The following is a 13987-nucleotide window of genomic DNA, read 5'->3' on the forward strand; positions in this document are numbered from 1 at the left end:
AGAGAGAGAGAGAGAGAGAGAGAGAGGGCGCTAGAAGTGACACAAGGTTTTTAACTCTCAAAGTCCATTTCCCAAGTGATACAATTCCTTCATCAAGGCCAAGCCTCCTAAACCTTCCCAAACAGTACCACCAATTGGGTACCAATTATTCAAATATCTGAACTTGTGAGGACCAGTATCACTCAAACCATGACATAGGTAGACTAGCTTTGTCTGGGAGAACATCACACTGTTCCTGTAAAGATATGTACACATGTCTGCTCACCCCATCTAGGGATCTGATAGCAGACAGTAGTAAAGATACTACCAAAGTTTAACTAGTTAAACCAGTGTTTACTGGGGTTGCCTACAGGAACTTGGATAACTCAAGGGCAGCTGCATTACTGAAAGCCTACCTCATCATAGATGACAACTTGTGAAGGCTGTAATACTGTAGCTCCCTACACATCTTATGGGCAGCTTCATAGGTCAGAGTCTCCTCTTCTTAGCAGTCTTTACTACTTATATAACCTGAGGGAGGGTGGAGTCTTGTACATCCGGTAAGTTTCAGGGATACCCTAAGACTTGTAAGTTGTTGGCTTTCTGAGTATTAAGAGTCTCCCATTAGAACTTGTTTAAAAAAAAAAAAGCCGGGCAGTGGTGGCGCACGCCTTTAATCCCAGCACTTGGGAGGCAGATGCAGGTGGATTTCTGAGTTCGAGGCCAGCCTGGTCTACAAAGTGAGTTCCAGGACAGCCAAGGCTACACAGAGAAACCCTGTCTCAAAAAAAAAAAAGAACTTCTTGAGGCTCAGAGTATTTCCTTTTAGGATAGACTATTCAATTCTCAGACACTGCTGTAGAAGAGTCTCACAGTTCTATTGGGACAGAATGGTCATAATGCCATCACTCTGGTGGGCTCCCTGTTAGCTCTTACTGTGGTATATATCCTTGACTTAATCACAAATACACAGACCTTTTAATATGTGCCTGGTGAATTCATAAACTAAACTGAGTCTTAAGTTTGAATGAATATATACAAATTACTATATTAATGTATAAAGAAAATTATAGATTGGAAACAAGATTTCTTCTAGTGAAAGTAGGTCAAGAAATCTTTTCTGTAAAGGGTCAGAAGGCAGTTGTACATTCCTGGCCATACTATTCCTGTCACAAGCCCTCAACTCTATCATGCACAATCTGCAGACAAAAGGATGCACTTGCACTCTTGGGAAGCCTCATGAAAACTGATGGCATAGCCCTAGGCTGTGTCTGACTGGCCTGTCATCTAGACACACAAGATTTTTCTGTACACGGAGTAAGTTATAAGTGAAGGATGCCAACATCAGTAATTCGTTTGGCTTTTATTTTGGTGTCTTCTGCCTTTGTTTACGGATTCAGGGTGTTTCTGCTATGTATTGTTGTTTAGTGTCAGTGAAGGCCATTTCCTTTTGGTTAAGGAGTGCACAGGCTGTGAGAGACAATCTGTTTTTGTATGTGCTTCATTCTTCGGAGCTGAGCACAGCACCCAGGATTAATAAATGCCGACTAATAGTCATTACTCAGTTCTCTCCCCTTCCCTTTAGAGTGCCTCCTGCAGTGCTCACAAAGGCATTAACCTGTAGTGTTGGCAATGTTCGGTTATGCGTCCTCAGCAGCACCTTGCTGATTAAATCACACTCTGGAGAGAGTTAACTACAAGGCTGTAAGTATTCTTGACAGGTTGTTCTTGCATGGGTTTGGCTTCTCTTGTATAAAGATTAAAAATCTTGTCACAGTTTGTAAAAAATGTAGTACAAGTGAAAGCACTGAGTGCCCATAACTTACCAAAGGCCCTTTCCTAAAATTCAGCATTCTCTGAGTAAGACACAGTGAGAAGGAACAGCCTGGGTAGAAAAGATGGCATTGTATGGTAGTAGGGGAAGAGAAAGGACAACTTTTGTGGGTCAGGGTGGGTTGTCTCTTCCCATACATAGAAAGTTCATGGCCATATAAGCATGTCCTGTTTGTAACTTCATTTAGACATATCCAAGATAGCCATCCTTTATAAGGAAAAAAAATGTTGCAAGACTCCCTTCCTCCCTATCTTCCTTCCTCCAACTCCCTCCTTCTCTCTTTCTTTCTCTCCCTCTCTCTCCCCCCCCCTCTTTCTCTCTCAATCATCATGAACCTAATTTTTCCCCTACTGCTCTAAACACAATGGTTATAAAACTGCCTCCTCCTTCTGCTCCTTCCAGATTTTGCTTTAACTGGATGCATGCCTGAAGCAGCAGGAGATGCTGTCCCATAAAGCCAGAATATTTTATAAGTACTGGCAGGGAACTTTGATTACTTCATTCCCCAAACAGCACCCAGAGCCTGTTGTGGAGGTGCAGGGAGATAGAGCTATGGAAATGCTCTGCAGTGATGCCCTGGGCTGCCTCGTGTCCTGGCTGGTGGATCAGGGAGTGACAGGCTGTGGTAAACTAGTGACCACTTAAGTGTTACACCTGCCAATAAGGCCCAGCTGGGGCTGGTGAGGAGCATTGTGGGTGTTAAATACAGACAGAGTGCCTGTAAGGTAGATTGGAAGATAAAGGCACTAAATCTGTGACTTGAGTTAGATCACCAAAACCTCCATAGGATGATAAAAACAATTCCCTCAGTTTGCCCTCTGCCCACCACACATGTGCTGTGTAAGCATGTGTGCACCCCCAATAAATAATGTATAGTATAGTATTATTAACATATTACACAGCAAATATAGAAATTAATAATAAACATTAATCATGTCACTTGCCCTTTAAAATTTTTCAGAAAAATAGCTTGAACCACATGAGCTATGAGTAAGATGGCAAAGCCTTAGTTTGGAACCATTAGAACATAAATCAACACCAGGTAAAATGTTATGTGTATGCCATGCAGAATAAGTTAATATTAAAAGTTTGCCTGTTTTAAATCCAAGCCCTTTTGTAACTGAAGGGTAGACATGTTATGGATCTAGTTAGGGTTTTCTGTTTCCCATGTACATTAGTCAGGGTTCACTAAAGTCACAGAACTTAAGGGACTATCTAACTATCTATCTATGAACCCTTGTAGCAAATCATGAGGATGGTGACAACTGCTTCCTGTAGTACCTTGATTGATACTCCCACTTACTCAGTAGTAGGTATAGTGGTAGGATATATATATATATATATATATATATATATATATATATATATATTTGGAATTTTTGGAATGACTTACAACTAATCCAACAGTGGCTGTCTGGGTGTCTCAGCTGGTCTTCTGTGTATGCTGTATATCCTGAAGAAGACTTTAATGCCAGTGAAGGAATGGATTTGCTAGCAAGGAAGGGCAAGCAGGCAAAAAGCAAACACTTCCTTCTTCCATGTCCTTATATGGGTCTTCACCAGAAGGTGTAACCCAGATTAGAAGTGTGTTTTCCGTCCTCAAGATCTGGATTACAGCCCTATGTCTTCCAGCCTCAAGATCCAGATCAAAGTTATGCGTCTTCTTCCCTCAAAGGTGCAGAGTAGACGTGGATTCCCTCACTTCAAACCAAGCAGAAAATCTCTCACAAGTGTGCCATCCATTTCTAGGTTGTAGTGCATTTCAGATAGAATCAAATCGACAACCAAGACTAGCCATCCCATCATACCTTGGTCCTGTCCTGCCACTATAATAGATTAAGTGGGATTATCTATCAGTCAGGGCGCTGAAGGAAGCAGACATTACCGTCCTCATGATTTGGACCAAGGGCTCATTAAGGAGATCATTACATTCATGTGGCTGAATGTGGGAAAGTTGCAATGGATATCATAATGTGAGTAGCCCTGAGGAGAAGCAAGGTATTGGTTGCTGGCTTCCCTAGGAGACTGTTACAGAGTCTTTATTCTTCACACAGTGCCTCTGGTGGCTGAGGACACAGTCATGTAGAGAGTGAGCAAGGAAATACTCTTTTCCTCTCCACCCTTTGACCTCCTGGCAGTGCCCTGTGTACCTAACTAGAATGCATAGGCACTAAGGTGGTCCTCAACAGACCAGCCTCCTAGGACTGGGAGAGGGTTGGGAAGTGACCCCGAGGAGGGTGTGATGAGTCTGGAGTGTCCCAGAATGAACAGGCACTAAGGTGGTCCTCAACAGACCAGCCTCCTGGGACTGGGAGAGGGTTGGGAAGTGACCCCGAGGAGGGTGTGATGAGTCTGGAGTGTCCCAGAAGCTTCATTACACTTGTCCCTGCAGAGGAAAACAACTCAACTCATACCACACAGCAGGGCCAGGGGACTTCTGCAGAGCCAGGCAGCAAGGATTTGAGGTCTTATGGACCACATCTATCCTCTGGTACATACACTTATTTTCCAGCTTAAAAGCATTTTATTTTTTATTATGTACATATGTATACATATGTATATATGTATATGTGTGTGTGAATGTGTCTGTGTGTACTTGTGAATGCAGATGCCTGGAGAGTCCAGAAGAGGGAACTGGATCCCATGGAGTTGCAGTGATGTTTGATCGTGAGCCACCTAATATGGGAATTGAACATACATCCTCTCTAAGAAATAGTAAGTGTTCTTAATTCCTAAGCCATCTCTCCAGCTCCTCTTAATTTTTATAAACCTCTGAAAGTGTGTGAACTTTTCTTAGCTTGTGTACTCTCTAAGATTTGGCCTGTCTTGGCCTGGGTGCTGAAGGCCATTGGCCCCAGGTATGTTATCAGTTTTGTATATTTAAAACTCATGTTAATGGTTTATGTTGTATTTTATAATGCCATGTGACAAGTAAGTTATAAACATGATTTCCAATAGTGGCTATTTATTAGCACAGTCCAGGTGAGCTCACAGTGGTCACGGTCAGGGGGAGCTGCTATTGCACTATGCTGCAGTAACCTGGCTTGAATGGTGGGAACCTGATGGAGATACTTTAAGGTGTAGGTCCTCTGGTTACATCCAATAAGAACTGACCTGCTGAACACAGCTACAGGCTGAAGTTAGCCATTGTCACACATGTACGTACTGCATCGGAGTGAGAGAGTATCTCCTAGACATACAGGAATCTCCAGCTCTCTAGGATCCTTCCTGTCAGCGATAAAAATGGGGCAGAAGTAGATAAAGCAACAGGGACACACTGAAGCTGGATTAAACAGACAGGGAGGATGACCTTGCAGCGGGAACACTCACTGACTTGTCTACGGAAAGAGAAACTCATTTTTTCTTCTATCTCATCTCCCAGACATCCTTAGTGGAGTTGGCCTCTCAGCCTGTGGCATAATTTATTTATAGTTACAAATGCCACATTCTGCCCAGGAAAACAAGTTTAGGGCTCTCTTAGATACTCCTTGATTGCTCTGATAAGGTACGACCAGCAAGGTAGCTTGTACAGGGAAGGGCTTATTTAAGCTTCCTGCTCAAGAAGAGTCCATGATGGCATCAAGGAACAAGCATGGCAGAAACAGAAGCTTGAAAAGCAAATACAAAGTACAGAGTGCACAACAGCAATGGCATGTCTTCACTCTGCCTTCATTTACTGCCATTCTTCCTCTAAAAGAGCCACACCTTCTTAACTACCCTAAACACCACCACCACCTGGGGCCAGGTATTCGTAAGCCTGAGACTACTGTGGACATTTCACTCAAATCACACAAGGGCCAAGGGACCATCTCTCTTTAAGGAAGAGAAGAAATTTTCTTCAAAATAACCCTCCTCTAGAGACTTCCTTCCTTGGTTAAAAAGCATTGTTTTATTTTTACTTACGTGTATGTACGTGTATGGAATATGTAGGCAGGTGCTCACAGAGAACAGAGCAAGAAATTGGATACCCTGGGAGCTGGAGTTACAGGCAGTTGTGAGCCAATCAGCATTGTTTGCTGGGAACTGAACTCAGGTCTCTTGTAAGAGCAGGAAGTGCTCTTAACTGCTTGAGCTGTCCCCAGCAGGCTCCTTTCCCTATCTTGTTTGTCAGAATTAAATGGACTGTTGCTTCTGGTGATGACGATGACCACAGCTTTAGAAGACTCAAGATTATTTCAGGAACTGATGATGTGGCTGCTGGGGGAAGAGAGGGCAGTGACTTCTGGAAAAAAATCAGAGCCCTAGGGTTAGGGCTGTAGGTCAGCAGTGGAACTTGCATATGGGAAGTTCCATCTCCACAACTGCAAATGAACAAACCAACAAAGGAAATCAAACGAAAGACAGAGCCTTGTTAGGACAAAATGTTGGGGGTAAGAGAGTGGGGTAATGGGGACAGAGGCCACAAATGACAGTGCTTCCTGAATCCTGATAGCTTAGTCCTTTCATAAAGCTCATACTGAATACAGCTCCAGCACATGTCTATAAGCACTGAGGCGATAGAATGTTGTGCTTTCAAGCATTCAGTAACCGTTTTTTCATTTGCAGGTTTGCTTTTATACTTTCATTAGATCTAACAGTCTTTTGCTAAGCCTAAGACACTAAATGGACACTTTGTTTGAGAAGTCTCTTTTCCAGTTGTGAATGGGACAGTGAAACTGGGGCTCTTCTCATTTGCAGGTGAAACTCACCTCCTCTGTCTACAGTGGGATTTCAAATTTACCAATCAGCACCATTTGCTTAACCAAGCGCTAAACCTTTGTATCATACAACTCATGAGAAATCGCAGATAACAAAGCTCATAAAGGCAACACTTTAGATCTCAGCAAAATGGCCCTGGCAGCTTTTAAAAGTGGGAGGATGAGAGCAGGGACAAGGGACACCTTGGTAGTCAGTTCAGAGAGCTGGGGACACCAAAATCCAAGCTTTCTTGGGCTGCTATTGCCATCTGTGTTACGTCAAATATACCACTGTCGCCGCACTGCTATGAGGCAAGATATATCTGAAGAACATGGCCTGGGACTTCAAACACGTGACCAAGGGCTCTTTTGTTTGGGGAAGCTGACATTCTAAATGGGAAGTTTGTGGGTGCATGTGGTTGTGTATATAAATTTATAACCATAGATTTATAATATCAGTATATGAATTGGACAATTTAATGTCCAAACTGAATTGAATTCAAGCTTTGTGAGACTGATCTCCCCTTGTTTATCAAATAGTTCTTGCTTTTAGCTCTTAATACCTATTTTGGACAGGAGTTGCTTTCATCAGAGCATTTTAAAAGATTGAATTTTGTTTTTTTACTTATGCATATTATTTCTCTGTGTGGGCATGTCTGTATGAGTTCAGTGTGTGGGGAGGCCCGAAGAGAGTGTCAGAGTCTCTGATGCTGGCGCTACAGGTGAGTGCAAACCACTGGTCTGCTGGAGACTGAACTCAGGTCCTTCCAAAGAGCAGCAATGCTAATCTTAACTGCTGAGTCACCTCTCTAGCTGGAGTCTTTACTTCTAGCCTCACCTGTCTTTTCTCATACCAAAGCACATGCTAAGCAGACAGGCATGCTCAGCATTGAGAATACCCTTTACAGAGTCCATACTGCCATCCTGGCTCATCTCTCCCTACCCCCTACCCTAAGCCTCTCTACTTCAGAGGCTTTCCTTCTCCCAGCTTCTCATTCCTAAACAACACTGACCCTTTGGCCCTGAGCTCTCTTGGCCCCTTCTCCTTTTTGTATTCTCTCTTGTTCTAATTACAACTCCACCCCATGGCCATGCTCTATCTACTACTTTTTCTCTTTTTCTGGACTTTTTCTAATGCCTCTGGTTGTATTCTCTCTCATATCTATAATAAAACCTTCCCCTAAACCATACCTTGGAGTAGTCATGTTCTCAGTTTATAGACTAATCTATATTAACATGTAAACCTGAGGGCTAGGTCATGCTGTGACCGCCATGGCCACAGTGGAAAGTCCTTGTTCGGTGCTCTGCAGGAAGCCCGTGGAAAGTGCATAGAAACTAAATGCAATATCTGGGGAAAAGAGAAACTCACACAGAGCCACAACTAGGACCCAATGCTTTGATGGCGGTCATCTGTGTGCCTTCTTAACAAACTGAGCCAGCATGAAAGAGCACATGGCTTCAGGTTCACTCCCTAGCTGTTAAAATTTGAATGTGGTGCTTTTTTCCCACCTCTCCCAAGCAGAATTTTGGCGAGTACACAACAGTATCCATTCCTGAGTATGAAGGACACGGTTATGTCACAAAGTGAGTTTAAAGGGAGCACTTGACATCCCCTGTGGACGGCTGCAGTGGTTCTTGATTTTTGGCTTTGAATGCCAAACAGTGTTACAACAGTTTTGCTCCACACTGAGCTAGAATCAATTTAAAGCAGATTTTATATATTTATTCTAAAGTGCCCTGTAATATATTTTAGAGGCTATATTGATTTCATCGATGTGAGTGCGTCTCTGGCTGGTGTTTTCGTTAGGTTGCAATTGTGTGGTAAAGTAATAGACTCTGGGATTCTTTCTGTGACTACACTTTGTGTGCTGCGAGTGCTTGCTAACAATTCAATTGTGTCTCTGCCTGATGCTTTAGTACTCGTGTTTTTCAGGTTGCTCTTACTGGGGAGTCTTCACACCATGGTTGATAGGCTGTTACACCCCAGTCAAAGTAAACAAAGTAGAAAAGCACACATGCACACAGTTCCTTGTGGTTGTCTGTGCTGATACTCTGCTTCAGGTCATTATTTACAGACAGCTCCAGTTACCTTCCCTGGCATAACTATCCCCCTCGCCCCAAATTTAGTAGTATAAAAACAACAATGATTTATTACACTTAAGGATCTTATGAGTTGGAGATTTACACAGGGCAGAGGAAAGATCTGGTGCATACCCTGGGAAGCTTCAATTAACTGGGCATGACATAATACCTAAATGCTGAAATCCTTCAAGTATATATCTGGCCTTGTAGCCTGGGATGATCTCAAACCTAGGCTGTCCTGGGGCTGTCTCCTGGGGTGCTTGTCTTGGGGACTCTTCTGTGGCCTGGTCCTCATAGGATGGCAGGGAATCAAAAGTGCTCACATCCTGAGAGTGAGGGTTTCTGGGAAGCAGTATTGCCCTTTCTGACTTAGACTGACAAGTCCTGGAGCAGCATGGCATCCTGTGTGACTTGCTTCTATTGTATTACACAAACTGCCAAGCCTAGCTCAGATCCAAGTCTACTTCAACAGGAGGGAATTAGACAACAGGAATAATATAGAAGATATTTCATGCTACATCCTAAGTCGCCACAACCCATGCTTTATTCCTGGATAGCTCTGGCATCCTTAAAGCAAAACAAAAAATATTTATTCCTCTCTTCCTTCATTTGTTCATTTGTTTCTTCCTTCTTTTCTTTGTTCTTTTTTTCTTTTTTCTTTTTAAAGTCAGCCTTGTTCTAGCCCAAGCTGCCTTCAAATTCACTAAGTGGCTCAGGCAGCCTTGAAATGGCAGTCCTCTTACCTCAGCTTCCTAAGCCCTGTAATTAGTTTTGAATTAAGAATTTATTTGTTAAGGGGTAAGATCTGCAAGTAACTATTGAAGGATGCTTAGCACATAAAGGATAAGGTAAAGAAAAAAAACACCATGTGTCTTTAGAAAGAGCACGCAACTTAATCAGAGGTGGAGCATGCAGATGATCACAGCACTCACAACCTTGGTAGAGTAGCGGGATGTGAAAACCCGTGTTAGAGAACTTGTTTGTAGTATTTGTGGAATTTTTAATAAATAACTTGGGGTAAGAATTTAATACAATAGTAAATATATATAAGCATCTCTGCAAAGCTCAAGTCAGGAATCAGAAATTAGACAAAGAAGGTGAGAAATGAAACAATGTTACAGATGATATTTTACAGCTCCTTGAACATATTGGAAAGAAAAATGAAGACCTGAAGTGGTAAAATCCTAGGTAGGCCAAGAAGGGAAGGGGCACTGACCTCCTCCTCTGTGTAACTGGAAGTATGAAAGCCTCATTCTTTTGAGTCTCAATTCATCAATCTGATTGTGTCAGCAAGCTTAGGCTGTTCCTCTTCAAGAACAATCCTCACAGCCGCACCCCAATCACAGTGCTTTATAGTTGAGGCTCAGTTTTACTTATACTATAGGTACATGATGGGCCAGCCCCGTGGTGAAATCTTCACTCTGGGACCCTCCCTGGAACATTGTTAGCAGATGGAGAAGGAAGAAGACGACAGCTGTTGCTGACATCAAAGGAGCATAAGGTTTGCTCTCTCTTAGGGAATGGGGTTCCATTCAGGGAGGGACAGCAGTTGTTTGAAGGAGAGTACAATACCTCAGAGTAATCACATGAAAGTGCTAAGAACAGTAGAGCAGTATATGAATGTGAGTCATTCTTGATCAGTGCAAGGTTCCCATACCCTAGCAAAAGCCAACCAGCTATTAGGGTTTGGAAGGTACAGATCAGAGGGCTCACCCCACTCAGGCCTGTCTCCTCTGAAAGATTCATTGACACACTGTTTTCCACATTTTACTGCTTATAAAGCATTCCTTTTGGGCAAGAATTATCAACGAACATGTTTCCTTTCTCCTAGATATTAGTATTATTTTAATGAACTCATCTATATTTATATGCAGATATATTACATATACAAATACATTCATAATATAGCCAAGGCAACCCTCTATATTAATTCTACATCCATGCATTAAATCAAGTGCAAAAAGATAAAAAAAAATATGAGGAAACACTGTCTGTACTGAACATGTGTACTTGTTTTCTAGTTCTTATTCCTTAAATAATTCAGCATACCAAGTATTTACATAATGTCAGGTTTTACACTACATGGAACCTGGGCAGAGTGGGGAAAGTCAAAGTATAGGGTATGCATAGATTAATTGCAAAAACTGTGGCATCTTATAAAAAGGGGCTGCAGCAGCCACAGATTCTGGTGTCTGTGTGATGTCCTAGAGCCAGCCTCCTGTGGGTATCAAAGGGTGATTATGTTGTTTGCAGTAAGAATTGTTCTAAACAGCCACTGTAGCCTTCATTTTGATTGATAATTTCGTGCCTCTTGAAAGCCAGACTTTCCATGTGCCTCTTAAATCAACCACCTCAACTTGATATGTTTTATCTGTGGAGAGGAAACTTCCATCAGGAGCATTTGTTTCTGTCAGAAATTGTTCTTAAAAATATGTAAATCCCATTACTAGCTATATTCCTCTTCCATAATTTTCCACATTCACCTCTGAGTTATGCTTGGAGGATAGGCAAGATGGATGATGTAAGCTTTTTAGTGTTTTACAGAGGATGTAAATGCAGACTTTCTGTGAGCCCCTGCTCTCCTCTCTGTGCCTAATGCAAGTGTACAAATGCAAAGATGCTCACTGGTGGAAACTGATCTGCAGCATCAATTTTGTTGTTTCCTAGAATTAAAGGCTTGTGATGCCTTGATCCCTAGAGGTGGAGGTGAGAGGTGGCTTTCATGTAGTTTCAGGTTTAAAGTTCTTTTACCTGGGGTTTCCGGCAAAAACTGTTCTCTTTATGTTTTACAGAATTGCCTTGCTTCTACATCCAGAAGGTGAATTGAGTTCTGTCTTTTAGCTGTGGACTATTGAACAGACTACAGTATCCTTACACCATTGGCTTACACATTAGTGACCTTCACATAGGAATTTTAGTATATTTTACAAAACAAACATAAGTCTAATGAACCTTAGCAGTGGCCAAAAGCCAATGTGAACAAAACGTTTGAAGTGTAGACTAAAAAAATTGTAGTTTTCATCTCACACAGTCAAAAAGGGCAAATAGCCCAGTCCTCCCCTTCCCTGGGAGGGAGGCAAGTCCAATGTCCAGTGCCATTATCTTCACAAGGTTAACTCACAACAATAAAGTAACAGAGTAGTTTCTGATTAGAAAATAGCCACAGTGTCCAGATTGACTCAATTCATCACTAATTTCTACTTAATCCAAACTTCTAAAGAGTTGCTCAAATGGTTATGTGTTTAATATGTGGAAATGAGATTTACACCATTATTCTAAGCTACACTAAGCCAGATCCAGTGTGGCTAACACACAAAAGGAATCATTGAAGAATAAACAATACTCTGCAATAGTCAGACCGATTATTGTATACACAGAGGGGCCATATTAAAAACACAGCTATAAGCCAGGCAATGGTGGCACATGCCTTTAATCCCAGCACTTGGGAGGCAGAGGCAGGAGGATTTCTGAGTTCAAGGCCAGCCTGATCTATAGAGTGAGTTCCAGAACAGCTGGAGTTACAAAGAGAAACCCTGTCTCAAACAAACAAACAAACAAACAAAAAACAACAACAAAACAAGACAAAACAAAACAAAAACACAACTATAACCAGTTGACTGTTTTCATGAGGAGTAAGAACTGTGCCACAGTCTGTAAATGACCTAGAGGACATATTTAAAAAAGATTTTAACTAAAAAATGTTACATAATTATTTGAATATTAGAGCAAACATTATCCTTATTTCCAATTAATGGCCATATTTAGAGGCTAAAGTGAGAATTACTTTGGGCTAGATCTGGGGTTATGTAGTCTCTCCTTTCTGTTGTCTAGGAGAAAAGGAAAAATGACAACTTCAATCATTCTTTCTCCATTATGAGTGATTGGTTTCCCTATAAATAGACCAATGCCCTTCTGTTTCATGCACATACATACAGGTATGCATGCATGCATGCATGCAAACACAAACATAGACACACAGGTGCACACACATATAAACATGCTTGTTTTTATGTTGGATAAGGGAACGGCATGAAAATTCCTTCCATGGGAAAACATAAACAACATTTAATTCTTCCTCACAAGGCCCTAAAGGAAAAGCAAAATGCAATTCCAACCAAGTTTTCATCTAGTTTATTGTACTTATTAATAGAGCATGTTTAAGGGGAACAGCAGTACTGAGAAGGTTTGACTCAGCATAGACAATGGCTTTCCCATAGATGCATAGATGGATGGAGCCTCTTTGTATTTACCTCTGTCAGCCTACATACAGTAGTACCAGGCAATGAACAATTAGGGCATACAGATGGTTAGTAGGAGTGGCTGCAATCTGAGGTGAGGATTCAGCCCCTTCCCCTTCCGTTATGAAGGAATATTAATAGTCAATAGGTCCTTATTGTGATGACCTCCTGTGAGCAGGTACAACTGATGGAGAGAGAAGCTGTTGGCTCCAAGGATGCCTTCTACACATGGAACTTAAGGATGGTTGGTGCTTGTGGAGACAGAGGCAAGCAGAGCGAGTCAGTGAGAGTGCTAAGGGTCCATCAATCCCAATTATGCAAATATTTCAGAGTTGGGAGGGGGTAAGAAGAAGGTTATTAGGGTGAGAGGCATCCCAGATGATCTTTTCTCATTGCTTATTTAAGTTTGCATATTGATTCATGCTACAGTTTTAAGAAAAATATCAGAAAAGAGGCAATTATATTGGAAACTTCAGAAATAGAAATTTAGAAATAGCTTTTTAGTCATTTTTAGAATGAATTGGATGTTTGTTCATTATTTAGTTTTATTTGGGGGGAGAGGGTTGTGTAGAGGCCAAAAGAGGATACCAGGTTCCCTGGACTTTTGAAGTTATAGGTGGTTGTAGCTGATGTATGTACTAGAGACCGAACTCAGGTTCTTTCTAACAAGTAGCATGTGTTCTCAACCCCTGACCTATCTCTCCAGTCCTTTCTTCATTATTGTAGAATGTGGACTTTCCTGAGATTCTATCCATACAGTAGAAGTCCCACATCCTATAGGTTTGATGATCTTATAGGTTTCCTGCTAGTAACTCTCTATTTACATGCATATGTTTAATACATTTAATTTTTCAGTTGACACACTAATAATGGATTTCCTTATGATATTTCCTTGTACATATTACTGTACTTTGTTCATATTCATCCTTCTGTTATTCACCCTCATCTCCACTCTATTTAATATTATAAATGCATTGTTTTACTAAGATCTATTTTTAAGTGCAACTTGTTACCAACCATGTCTTTTCCCACCTTGTCACTAAACCCATTTGCTGAGGGTCTGCATATAGGGTTGGTGATGTATTTGCTGGAGAGTTTTATGTCAATTTGAAACAAGCTAAAGTTATTTGAGAGGAGGAAAGATCAATTAAGGAAGGGTCTCTGTAAGTACAGGTTGT

The sequence above is a fragment of the Mastomys coucha genome, unplaced genomic scaffold, assembly GCF_008632895.1.
Source record: "Mastomys coucha isolate ucsf_1 unplaced genomic scaffold, UCSF_Mcou_1 pScaffold9, whole genome shotgun sequence".
Lineage (NCBI taxonomy): Eukaryota > Metazoa > Chordata > Mammalia > Rodentia > Muridae > Mastomys > Mastomys coucha.